The sequence below is a fragment of the Amborella trichopoda genome, chromosome 2 (genome assembly GCF_054954075.1).
Source record: "Amborella trichopoda isolate Santa Cruz 75 chromosome 2, AtrichopodaSantaCruz75HAP2 v2.0, whole genome shotgun sequence".
NCBI classification, from domain to species: domain Eukaryota; kingdom Viridiplantae; phylum Streptophyta; class Magnoliopsida; order Amborellales; family Amborellaceae; genus Amborella; species Amborella trichopoda.
Window position 1 is genome coordinate 14,866,828 of NC_142337.1, and position 11,867 is coordinate 14,878,694.

An 11,867-nucleotide genomic window follows, 5' to 3' on the forward strand; every position below is an offset into this window, starting at 1 on the left:
ATTCACAAGTACATATCAAACTACGTAGATATAAGTAAATGTTAAAGACTGAAATTTGTAGATATCTTTCAGCTTCTTTGCCTCATTAATTTTGGCCAGCTAAGAATGCTCGTTTCCTTCACATGTGTTTCTTCTATAGTCCTCGCTTCTTGGCCATCTCCCCCTCTTCACGGTCAAAACTTCCACCTTGGTTCCTCATCCAACGGCAGTGCATGGATATGCACTTGACACTGGTCATCTCTTCTCTTTATTGCCCTCTCATTCTCCTCCTCGCTCTTGAATTCCTCCTCTCCTCCATCTCCCTCCTCACCATCCTCCTCCCTTTCAATGTCCTCTTCTGCACTCCCATTCTCATTGTCCTCTTTGCTTTCACTCTCCGCTTCTCCACCCCTCTCCTCACCGGCCTCACTCGTACTCTCATATTCTTCTCCTCCATCCGCACTCCTCGTTGTCTCTTTGATATATATCTCTATTGGAGTGTTCTTCAATAGCAAATCATGGGCCGCCTGGATTCCCTTGCTAATACTTCACTAGTAAGTGCAACGTCTAGTCATCTCCATCTATATAGGTATATTGCTTTCATTAGAAATGACAATAAAAATTAGTTTAAATACATATTAAGACAATAAAACAATGAAATACATAAATTAAATAGTGTACCCAACTTCTGTCGTTGTTATGGCTAAAGGAGCATTGTACATGTGACTGCGAGCACGAGGGGGGAAGATTGAGGTAATTCTATATGTGTGTAAACATATTGTACTGGGCTATGTACTTTTCTGTAGGTATTGCACCATACATATCACATCTGTTTTGACAACATTATGTTCTCGTTGTCGTCAGTCGCTTATCTACGTGCTCAACTCCCCAATTCAATTTGTGGGGTGTATGCTGACCTGTTCCCTCTTGTCCCACTTGGGAGGCTCAACAGGAATCCCTTGCGCCTTCCCAAATTGTCACAACATGAGATCATGCATATAGTACTCTACAATGTTGAAATTTATCAAGCATGTTCGGCAATGTATGGTTCCCTTACTGAGCAAATCTAATGAGTTGTACTCCTCATCGCAAGACTCCTTGTATGGTTACCAGATCACCTAAAAAAAAGACACAATAAACACTTATTTGTATTTGCAATTGATACATTAACTACAACTATATGAATACACAAGCAAACCACTAACCAAATCAAATGAGGGGTCATCAAGAATTTCAAATTCTTTGTGGCGTTGTTGTTTCTTCCACATGCAAGCTCTAAGAATTCCTAGGTTGATCAATATAGGCTTGGGGCATAGAGCTAAAAAATGCTCTTAGACCCAGCACTTCACCAAAAAGAGTAAAAAAGCCAAAATAATGGTAAATCTCTAAACATAATGAGAATTACCTGTAGTAGGGGTTATGACCCACTAAAATGCATCATCTCTCCACCACGACCTCAAATAAGGAACGATATAGGAAGGCAAGCGTAACAACACCCCATGCATACTTCTATGCCTCATCCAAAGAGTCGATCATTTAGATGAGTAAGAAAATATAGTTGTGTAGACCAAGTAATGGAAATACATTTGAGTATATTACAACCACTGTAGTTTGATAGGATTTTTAGTAGTTGCTTGAATCTCGTCCTCAACCATGAATGCTTAATCCGTATCAACTTATTTTCTTGAAGGCAATCTCCTAGATACTCATACACGAATTCTCTATAGATTTTAGACCTGATGCCTGTTATAGGCTTACCTGTCACGGGTATCCTTAATATCTACCATACATCGTACATGGTTGGAGCTATCTCACCAATGGTTAGATGTGTGGTATTTGTCTCATTGCACAATTCCCCTATAATGACCTTAGTAGACCACAATCGATATGGGAGACCCTAATGTCTATCAATGATCTCATACTAGTCTTTGAACGAGAGCTACATGTCGTCGATCAAGCTCCCATTTTACTATAGCCTTAGTTTATTTGTAAATACTAAATTTCTCTCTTGGAACAAATATTCAATAAAAATTATATAATTATTAACAATAGGAGAATTACCTCAGGGTTATGCTAGGGTGCGCACACTAAAGAGTAATTTATCATTCTACTCAACAAATTTTGGACACTTATATATCTTTTTTGTACATGGAGTTTTTTTTCCAATAAGAGTATTTTTAGTCTTGGGAGGGGTATGATGTAATGTACAAGGGAGTAAGATCACCCACATGAACATTTAATATGAGTAGTGTCCTCCATGTAGGTGATGTTATACCCGATGTGGATGATGTCACAACTCCCCTAATGACCAAAAATACACTTATTAAAAAAATACTCCATGTATAAAATAAGGATATATAAGCGTCCAAAATTTATTGAATACAATGATAAATAACTCTATAGTGTGAGCACCCTAATATAACCCTTTACCTAATTATGTAAATCATTAACTAAAACAAATAGATGATCAAATGAGGTGGATGAGTCCCTGGTCCTCTTAGTTGTTTCGAGTTTTGCATCGCTAGATTTATTTATATCATCAGAGTTTTACATGTACATATGACATGCACAACCCATTGTTTAAAAGAGAGAGAGAGAGAGAGAGAGAGAGAGAGAGAGAGAGAGAGAGAGAGAGAGAGAGAGAGAGAGAGAGAGAAACTGGCACATTCAAAAAATGCAAGTGCTCTAATAGAAAAGAAACAAACATCAATAGCATGAAATGAACACAAGTGGGTGCTTAAATACAAAAAAGCACAAACACCATTAAGATATGTACTTACAACATTTCCCACAAGTGGGTGCTCCAATAAAAAAGGAACGCTAAAAACAAGATCAAGAAACAACGTAAAGAAGATAAGCAATAGTATAAGCCTTCAAATATTAGCTTTACATGTTGCCATGTTGTGACCGGGTGTATTGCATTGACTACAGTGGATAGGTCACACTTCTACTTCTTGCAACTCAATGCACTTCTTTCTAAGTTGGCCAGGGGGGTGTATTGAGTGAGGTGGAAGCACTTTTACTCCATCAAGAGGAAGTTGTCCACACAAACTACGCTTAGATAGACCGATCAAGGTAACTGACATAATAGCTTCCTAATATATTTTACGGTATTTTGCAACCGTCAAATAGTCTTCACAAAAGTCAATGGGATCCATAGTCATCCATTTAAGGGCTTTACAAGCATGCTTGCAAGGCAACATTCCCGTGTAATAATATTTACCTTGTAATTCATGTGATCACCCCTTGCTTCAAATATTGATGCATTTACTATAGTGGCCCTCACATTTATGATCTTTTTCAGTTCATCTTGAGTGTGCGGGGTAAATATTGTAGTCTACATGTCAGCTTCCAGGCTGTGGGTGGTCATTACTTTCATAATTTGCCCCCTAATTAAGTCAACAAATTGAAGAATTGACATATCTTGAGCTTTTAGAATGCACTTATTAAATGACTCTATCACATTGGTTGTTACTTGGTCATATTGCTTACCCATGAATAGGGATGCAGCCCAACGTTCTGGCGATGTTTTCATGAACCATATGTATGCATCCTCAAAATATCATCTACTTTCACTTGTATTGTCATGTTTACACTCTGATATGTGCCGATCTCTAGAATGAGATCTGATCAAATCTTAACAAAAATTGAGTTATTTTTGAAAAGGTAAACAGAGTAGGGTCGCTTGAATTATGGACTCAGAAAAATCTCAAATCTATACAGATCTGGTCTTTTTCTGAGTCCACTGGGAACACCAGCTCCAAATCTATATTTTGACTAAAAAAAACACTTCTAAATTTAATAAAATCTAGTAATGAATTAATTTTCAGAAAATAAAAAAGAATTAAATAAAGAAAAACAAACTAAATTAATCAAAAATAGTGATACTTACCTCTAGGGACCCGAAAAGTGATACTTATCTCTAGGGACCCGAAACCCAGAGTTTCGGGCTTGGATCAGGTTGCTCTTTCAATTTGCATCACCATCTCCTTTTTTTGGATGCCTTTGCTTGCTGGAATTGGTAGATCTAATGTTATTTTGACCTAGATCTAGGGTTTCTAAGGTAGGGAGAAAGCTGATAATTTTAAGTAGGGTCTACCTAAGCTTTTTTTAGGATTGGAGGAGAATTTCTTTAGTTTTCTAACGTTTTTGTAATCTCTAGAGGTTGAATATGAATTTAGATATTTTATCTGATTTTTTGAGATTTTTAGATATTTTTTGGGATCTGTTTTAGAATTTTTTTAAAGGTTTTTCCTATTTTTTGGTATTTTTGGGCAATTTTTCTAATTTCGAGAATTTCAGAGGGATTTATTTCTTTTTTTCATCCTCCTTTCTATCGCCCCGAGATCTTTTTCAGATGTTCAACCCAGTCACCTGTTTTCCAACACTCGGGGTTCCTTTCAGATTTTAAGCCCGACTGATTTTTTTTTCTTTTTTGCCGCTAGGTCCCTATCAGGTGTTCAACCCAGTGATTTTTTTTTTCCAACGCTCGAGATTCTTTTCGATTTTCATCTCAACGGAATTTTTTTTTTTGTTCTTTTGAAGAAGATGGAAACAGATGAGGAGGAGAAGAGTTTGTAGCATTTTTCCTTCTTGTGGCACTTGATCTTAAAAAAAACAGATATGAACTCGATCATCATTCCTTCTTCCAAGTGGCAAGGAGGTCCTAGTCTTGATTATCCTTAGATTTTCCTTACCCCTAATTGGTATCTGATACTTCTTTGACAAAAAAGTTGTCGAATCCCTATAGAATATTTCCTCCTTGGATTGCTTCACTCGAGCCTTGATCATCAAACTCGGAGTCACTATCAATTTCCTAGTCCTTCAATCTCTTATTGGGTGGTCTAAGCTCATATTTCTCCTGTTTGTTTTTTTTTTTTTTCTATTTTTCAACTCCTTATATTATCAATACCACATAGTAGAATGCTTAAGCGGAGCGTGGATGCCCCACTTGGCTTATTTGAAAGGGAGGAGTAAGCGATCACCCGACGCCTTTTCAGTAATCCTTTTTAATTGCAACTTCATGTTACTCTTGAGGAGCACATCGCCTCAAGGCGTGTTGGGAGTCGTCAAATGAAGTGTGGCCCTCACCAGTTGCCCCTGCTTTATTTTCAACATTAAGTGAGGGTACCCCTATCAAATGGTTTGGCAGGGCTGCCCTTGTAGGATATTCTCCATTTGACAAGACAATCAGTATCTTGGATGGGACCGCCTCCATAGTATTTTCATCAGATGGGGCGATCCCTATCAAACTGATGGATATGACTACCTTTATTGGATCTTCTTTTTTTCTTTGAATGTGGGGTGCCCCAAGTAATGGTGTCATGCCCCTGCCACTATCTTTTTCTTTGGACCCTTTCTCTTCAGGGAATATTATGATTTGATCTTTAATATTTGGTTATTCATCCCATATAGATGGGTTATTCACAAAATCCTGTGAAAGTGACCCCGGTGGTCCCCATAGAAGGGCTTTGATTTCTTTTAACTCTTGTAGAGGTGTTGGATCTTCAAGATTGATCAAATTTGAATCCCTTGCTTTTTCGTTGTTAATTGCTAGATCAGTCATAGTAACTGATGTAAATAACTATTTTAGGCTCAGCTCTTCATCCCATATAGGTGGGTTCACATTAATGAATATGTCAATTGAATCCTTTAGGCTTGACTCTTTTGTTTCTTCGTAGATTGCACTGTCGAGATTAAGGAATTCATCACAAATGTAGTCTCAGGAGTCCCTAGTTTTAGGATCTCAATTGAGCTCATTGATGTCTTGAGCCTCATGTGGGTCATCCACTGCACTTATTTGACAGATGAGATCATTTTCTTTTGTGGTGACATGTATTGTCCTGAACTTTTTTTGCGCTCGTTTCTTCGATCGAAATCGAGATTTTTCTTATACCTTCTTCATTTTTCAGAGTTTCAAAATTCTGGTTACAATTGCTTTCCTCAATTTGAATTTGAGAATCTATAACATTAAGATTTGGATCATCTACCCCTGCCCTTAAGCCTTCCACAAGTTTATTCCTTTCACTTCAATTGGAACTTCTTGTGCGGAAGTTTGCTCTTTCATTCTCTCATGAATCATGGACCTTGGGCTAAGGCAATTCTTGACATTCTCTTTATGAAAGTCCCTAGCCACATGATTTTGAGTGTACTCATGCTCATTTGGTATTTTTTTCATAGGGTAGATAATTTGGTCCCTTTGTATCTTCATATTCTCAACTTTATTGGGACTATTGGAGTTGTTTCCTCTTCTTGTGGGTTGCACTTCTCTAATTCTATAGGAGCTCCCCATAGAATAGATACAGAACTAAGTCAATTCTTATCATTCGGTGTCTGAAATTTCTTAGTAAAATACGTCACTCTACCATTTCGATTTCCATTTTCAGGGCGGTTTCTTCCTGTATCCTAAGGCCATATGGGATTATTTTTAGTCTTGAGCATGGATTTTGACTTGTCGATCTTTATCAAGTTGATACCGTCTTCATTTTCAAGGCAATATCTTCTTGTGACCCAATGCCATATAGGATTATTTTCAGGCTTGAGCAGGGATTTCGACTCGTCAATCTTTATCGAGTCGATACCAGCTAGGACTTCTTCATCTTTATCAGTCCTATCATTTGATATTACCTGGCTTTGTTTTGAGTAAGCCTCATCTATGTCCTTAAATGATTCTGGTGATGGCTATGACTTGGGATTGCCGTCAAATTCTTCAATTGTCGTCTCTTCATAGTTACATTTGCATGAATCACATTGTAGTTAGGCTCTTGTTCCTTCATGACTTCATCTGATTCTTGGCCCAGTATAATTTCATCAGGCTCTTGCCCCAGTGTAACTGGTGACCGATCTCGAGCCCTTTCTTTTGCTCTCATAACGTGAAATCATTTCTAGCATTGAGTCAAAAGAAAAAGGCCGAAGGCCTTTACTGAGGTAGAGTTTATACTCAGGGGAAGCATTCTCTATGGCCATACCGATCTTAAAGGCTTCAAAAAGAGTGCAATTAATGACTTTTGATATAGTCTCTCTAAATAGTTGGACGAAATCTGTAAACAACTCGCCTGAGTTGTGTTTGGTGGAGACCAATTTGCCAAGGGTCATTGATCTCTCTATGGTCCCGTGCTATTGCTTAGCAAAACGTTGAAACGCATTGGAAGTTTGATTCGGGTGATACCACCTCTCGGAACCATATTAAAGCTTGTCCGGAGAGAGTGTACTGAAACATAACCTTGAGACGGCGAGGTTGCTCTTCAAGTGCAGGAACGGTCAATAGGTACGCAATGATGTGATTTTTAGGATGACCTTTCTCGTTGAACTTGTTTTCAAAATGAGGGATATCGAAACCCGAAGGAAGATGTTCGATATCCCTAAGAACATCATTGACGTAAGATATTGGAGGAAGTATATTTGGAACTCCAATCTTAGCTAGGGTCTATTTAAATGTGGTTAATTTGCCTTTCAGCTAGGTGAGCTCAACTGACTCAGGGGTTTTAACCTCAAAGGTTTGTTGGTTTTCCAGAATTGATGTCATAATTTTTGGTGTAGGAGATACGGCTGATATGGGCTGCATTGGACTAGGGGTAGGTTGGACCTGCAAGATGGTTGGATTCGGATAGAGAGGTGGTACAGACATAGGGGCTTGTGTCAAGGGATAATACAGGTAGGTCTGAGAAGTGACTTGGATTGAAGGAGCCGGAGGTTGATAAGCCGGTGCCGGGGCCTGGAAATAGATAGTCGGGGTCCGGTGCACAGGTATCCAAGCTATGGGTGACTAGAGGCCGAGACTACAGTCGGAAGGTATGGAGACGACTAGTACAGCTGAGTCAGTGAGTATTGAGTTGGAACAGGAGCTGAATAGGCAACTTACGACTAATGGTGTGGGACTGAGGTGGCCTGAAGAGGTTGCACTGGTAGATGACTATACATGACCTGAGGAGGGCCAGGTCTAGACTGATTATAGGATGGATGGTACTGTGGTCGAGCCGGTTCTATGAATGGTGGAGGACGAGAAGATTGGCGGTGTCGGCTTGCCGACGCAGTGGAACTCACATGACTTTGCTGTTTAAGGGCTAAAGAGGTCCCTTGACTTGAACCTGACTTATGATTCGATACACTAGGCAAGACGTGTGACTCAACAAGGGCAACACGTTTCAAAAAAGTTTTGACCTTGGGTAAGTTCTTAAGACACTCGATTGGAAGGGACTCGTAGTCAATAGAATTGTGTAAGAATGAACCTTGAGGAATAGAGACATAGCTTGATGAACTATTGGGTATAGGTAAAGATGCTTTACTCTATAGTTTTCCTTGGTGGCTAGCCTTGCTTGAGTTAGATTTGGACATTTGTGGGAGGTGCGCCTCTGATTGGGCAGTATATTCCCTAGACATTGACTTAAAAGATGAAGGTGGGTTAACCCTAATTCTTTGGTTTCGGTAGAATGCTCTGACTGTTTTGAGTAGTTCGAGCCATACAAACTTACTGCACTTTACGGTTTGGCTAGATTACAGATGGGTTAGATAGGCTTAGCCTTGAGTGTGAGATTATAGACCCACTGAAACTTAGTATCGATTTACTTGAGCGATGACAGACCCAGGGAATTGAGCCATAAGGTCTTGTAGGTCTAGTCATTTAAAGGAGTCTGGACTATGTAGTTAAACTACATGACTGAGTCACCATGAACTATGGACATAACTACAAGACTATGCACAAAAATCTCATTTTTTTTGTCTTTTATCCTCTTTTTTTTTTCCTATCTAAGAAACAAGATAAATATACTGCTAAAAGGAATTTTTTTTTGTTAGAGAGAATAAAGGATGCTTCGAAAGAAGATAAAGTCAAGAAAATTCTAAGTTATGCAGATAAGACTTAAAAGCAAAAGATAAGATTAAAAAAAAGATGAGATCTATGTCTAATCTAAACAGATAAAGCAAAGAAAGCCCGGATCTATCTTCTTTTTATTTTCTCTTTTTTTTTTTTTTTTAAAAAAAAAAAAGTATTTTATCAAAAGAGGTAAAAAAGAATGATTTTTTTTTTAAAAGTATTTTATCAAGAGGTAAATTTTTTTTATTTTTTTTAATCAGGAAAGAGATAAAAATTATTTATTAAAGATGTATTCTAAAAAGATAAAGATGCACTTAAAGATGATAAGTATGGTCTAAAAAAAGATGAAAGATGATCTAAAAATGATAAGACTGAATGAAAGAAGATAAAAAAAATATGATATATATGATATCAAAATGAATCTAAAGATGTTCTAAAAAACCAAAGATGATAAAGATGATCTAAAAGATTATCTAAAAAGATGATCTAGAAGGTAAACATAAAAGAAATATACAATGACAAAGATGATCAAGATGGATCTAAAAAAATAAAGATGAATATAAAGAAGATCTAAAGATAGAGATGATCAATATAAGATCTAAAAGAAAGATTATCTAAAAAAAATAAAGATGATCTAAAGTGATCTAAAGATAAAGAAGATCAAGATGGGATCTAAAAGAAAGATGATCTAAAATAAAATAAAATAAAGGTGATCTAAAGATTGAGAGGAAAAAGATCTTAAAATTTTTATGGAGAGAGAAAAAAATACGATCTAGAAAGAAAAGATAAAATCTAATAAAAAGAAATCTTTTTAAATTTACCTTGTTTTTCTTCTTTCTTTGTTATTTTATTTATTTTATTTTTTTTGAAAAAATAAATATGAGAAAAAAAAAGAAGAAGAAGCTTTTTTAAATCTAAAATACGGATCTAAAGGTCCGAATGCCCCACGGTGGGAGCCAAACTATTTACACTCTAATCTGTGCCGATCTCTGTGATGAGATCTGCTCAAATCTTAACAAAAATTGAGTTATTTTTTAAAAGATAGAGATAATAGGGTTGTTTAGATTATGGGCTCAGAAAAATCCCAAATCTATGTAGATCTAGTCTTTTTCTGAGTCTATTGGGAGCGCGAGCTCCAAATCCGTTCTTTGACTAAAAAACAAATTGCTTCTAAATTTAAAATCTAATGATGAATTAATTTTCAAAAAAAAAAAAGAAACAGATAATTAAATGAAGAAAAACAAATTAAATTAAGTAAAAAAAGTGATACTTACCTCTAGGGACCCGAAATCCGGAGTTTCGGGTTTGGATCAGGCCGCTCTTCCGATTTGCGCCACCATCTCTTTTTTTTGGATGTGTTTGCTTGTTGGAATTGGTAGATCTAAAGTTATTTTGACCTAGATCTAATGTTTATAAAGAAGAGAGAAAAACTGAGAATTTTAAGTAGAGTCTACCTAGGCTTTTCTTAGGATTGAAGGAAATTTTTTTTAGTTTTCTAAGGTTTTTGGGATCTCCAAAGGTTGAATCTGAATTCAGAGATTTTATCTGATTTTTTGGGATTTTTGGGGACTTTTAGAATTTTCTAAAGGTTTTTTTTTTGGGTATTTTTGGTCAAATTTTCTAATTTTGAGAATTTCTAAGGGATTTATTTCTTTTTTTGGTCTCTTTTTTTCATCCTCCTTTTGGGTAAGGGAGATGGGGTATTTATAAGATTCAATTGGTGATTATTTTTTATCTTTTTTGGATTTTTTTGGATTTATCTTAAAGTTTTAGCCTTATCTAATTTAAAAAAACGCCTTTACAACATCATAAAATGCGTTGACTGTGTCATCAGGCCGCGTCCGTATTATCAAGCCGTGTATGGGCCTTCCAGGCTGTATTACAGCTTGGGCCGCGGCCCGAAACTTGGGTCTCATAGGGACTAAATTGTCATTTATTGTGTCTTTTTATCCATAAGTTTGATTCAGGCGATTCTTGGACCGTTGGAAAGATCTCGGGCTCTACTTCAATTTGGGATAGGATTTTGTGTATTTTTTGACCAATTAAATTGATTTTAAGTTGTCCATGGTCTACTAAAGTTTGTGTGGTCCAAAATCGAGGTTTTTAGGAGTTTCTTTAGCCAGAATTTTGAGGGGGGTGTCTACTGTCAAACTACTCTTTTTTCCTGTATGCCAACATGCTCTACATTAGGTATACATTTTACATCCCTTTTGAAATTTTTTGCCAAATGACGCTCATAGAAGGAAGGATGGGCATTCGAAAAAATTGACAGATAAAATAAACTAAACTATGGTGTCTATCTAACAAAAAATTGATTGAACGATATGTCTCAATAGCAATCTTTAGACCAATTATTAGTATTGTTGGTATCCACAAGAGTGAATGCAATAAGAAATCGAATGAGTTGGCAGTAAGTAGAGTCCCAAGGTATTGCACCTTTAAGTGATGTCCTATTGAGAAATAGAAGTAAACGACATTCACTTTTGAAGCCATATATTGATCCATAAAATCTTAGGAATAGTCGATGAAATCTACCCTCTGCCTATACTTGTCCTGTTGCATAATTCTCAAGATTCGTCTCCAACATACGATTTACATAAGCAGGTAATTTGTTGTATAGCTCCTCTTATGAATCATGTATTTCTTTAATGGCCATTTCTTTCCCTCGTGAAGCTTTATAATAAGGTAGTTCTAACCCATAATCTTGAGACAAATCATTTATGATTTCTTTAGCCTTGTATTACGCAATGTCACTTAATTTATCCTTGATTAAAGAAGCAATATATTTTTGTAATGCTCTTCTTTGTACATCATTGCTTGTCCTAATATTACATGAGTGCTCTCTTTACCATGTTTTGATTCTAAAAATATTCGTTCTATCAAACTTTGAATCATATATCTCCTATTTACATCCATTACCCTTTGTATTTCACCCTTACACTATATCCCTCATTTTTAACGAGACAGTATGTAAAATAGTGTGCTATAGTAAACTTCCCAAGGGTTTCTTGGAAATTATATAGTGATTGAAACTCCTACAGTATCTCGATAAGTACATCCTTCCATAAACTAAGAA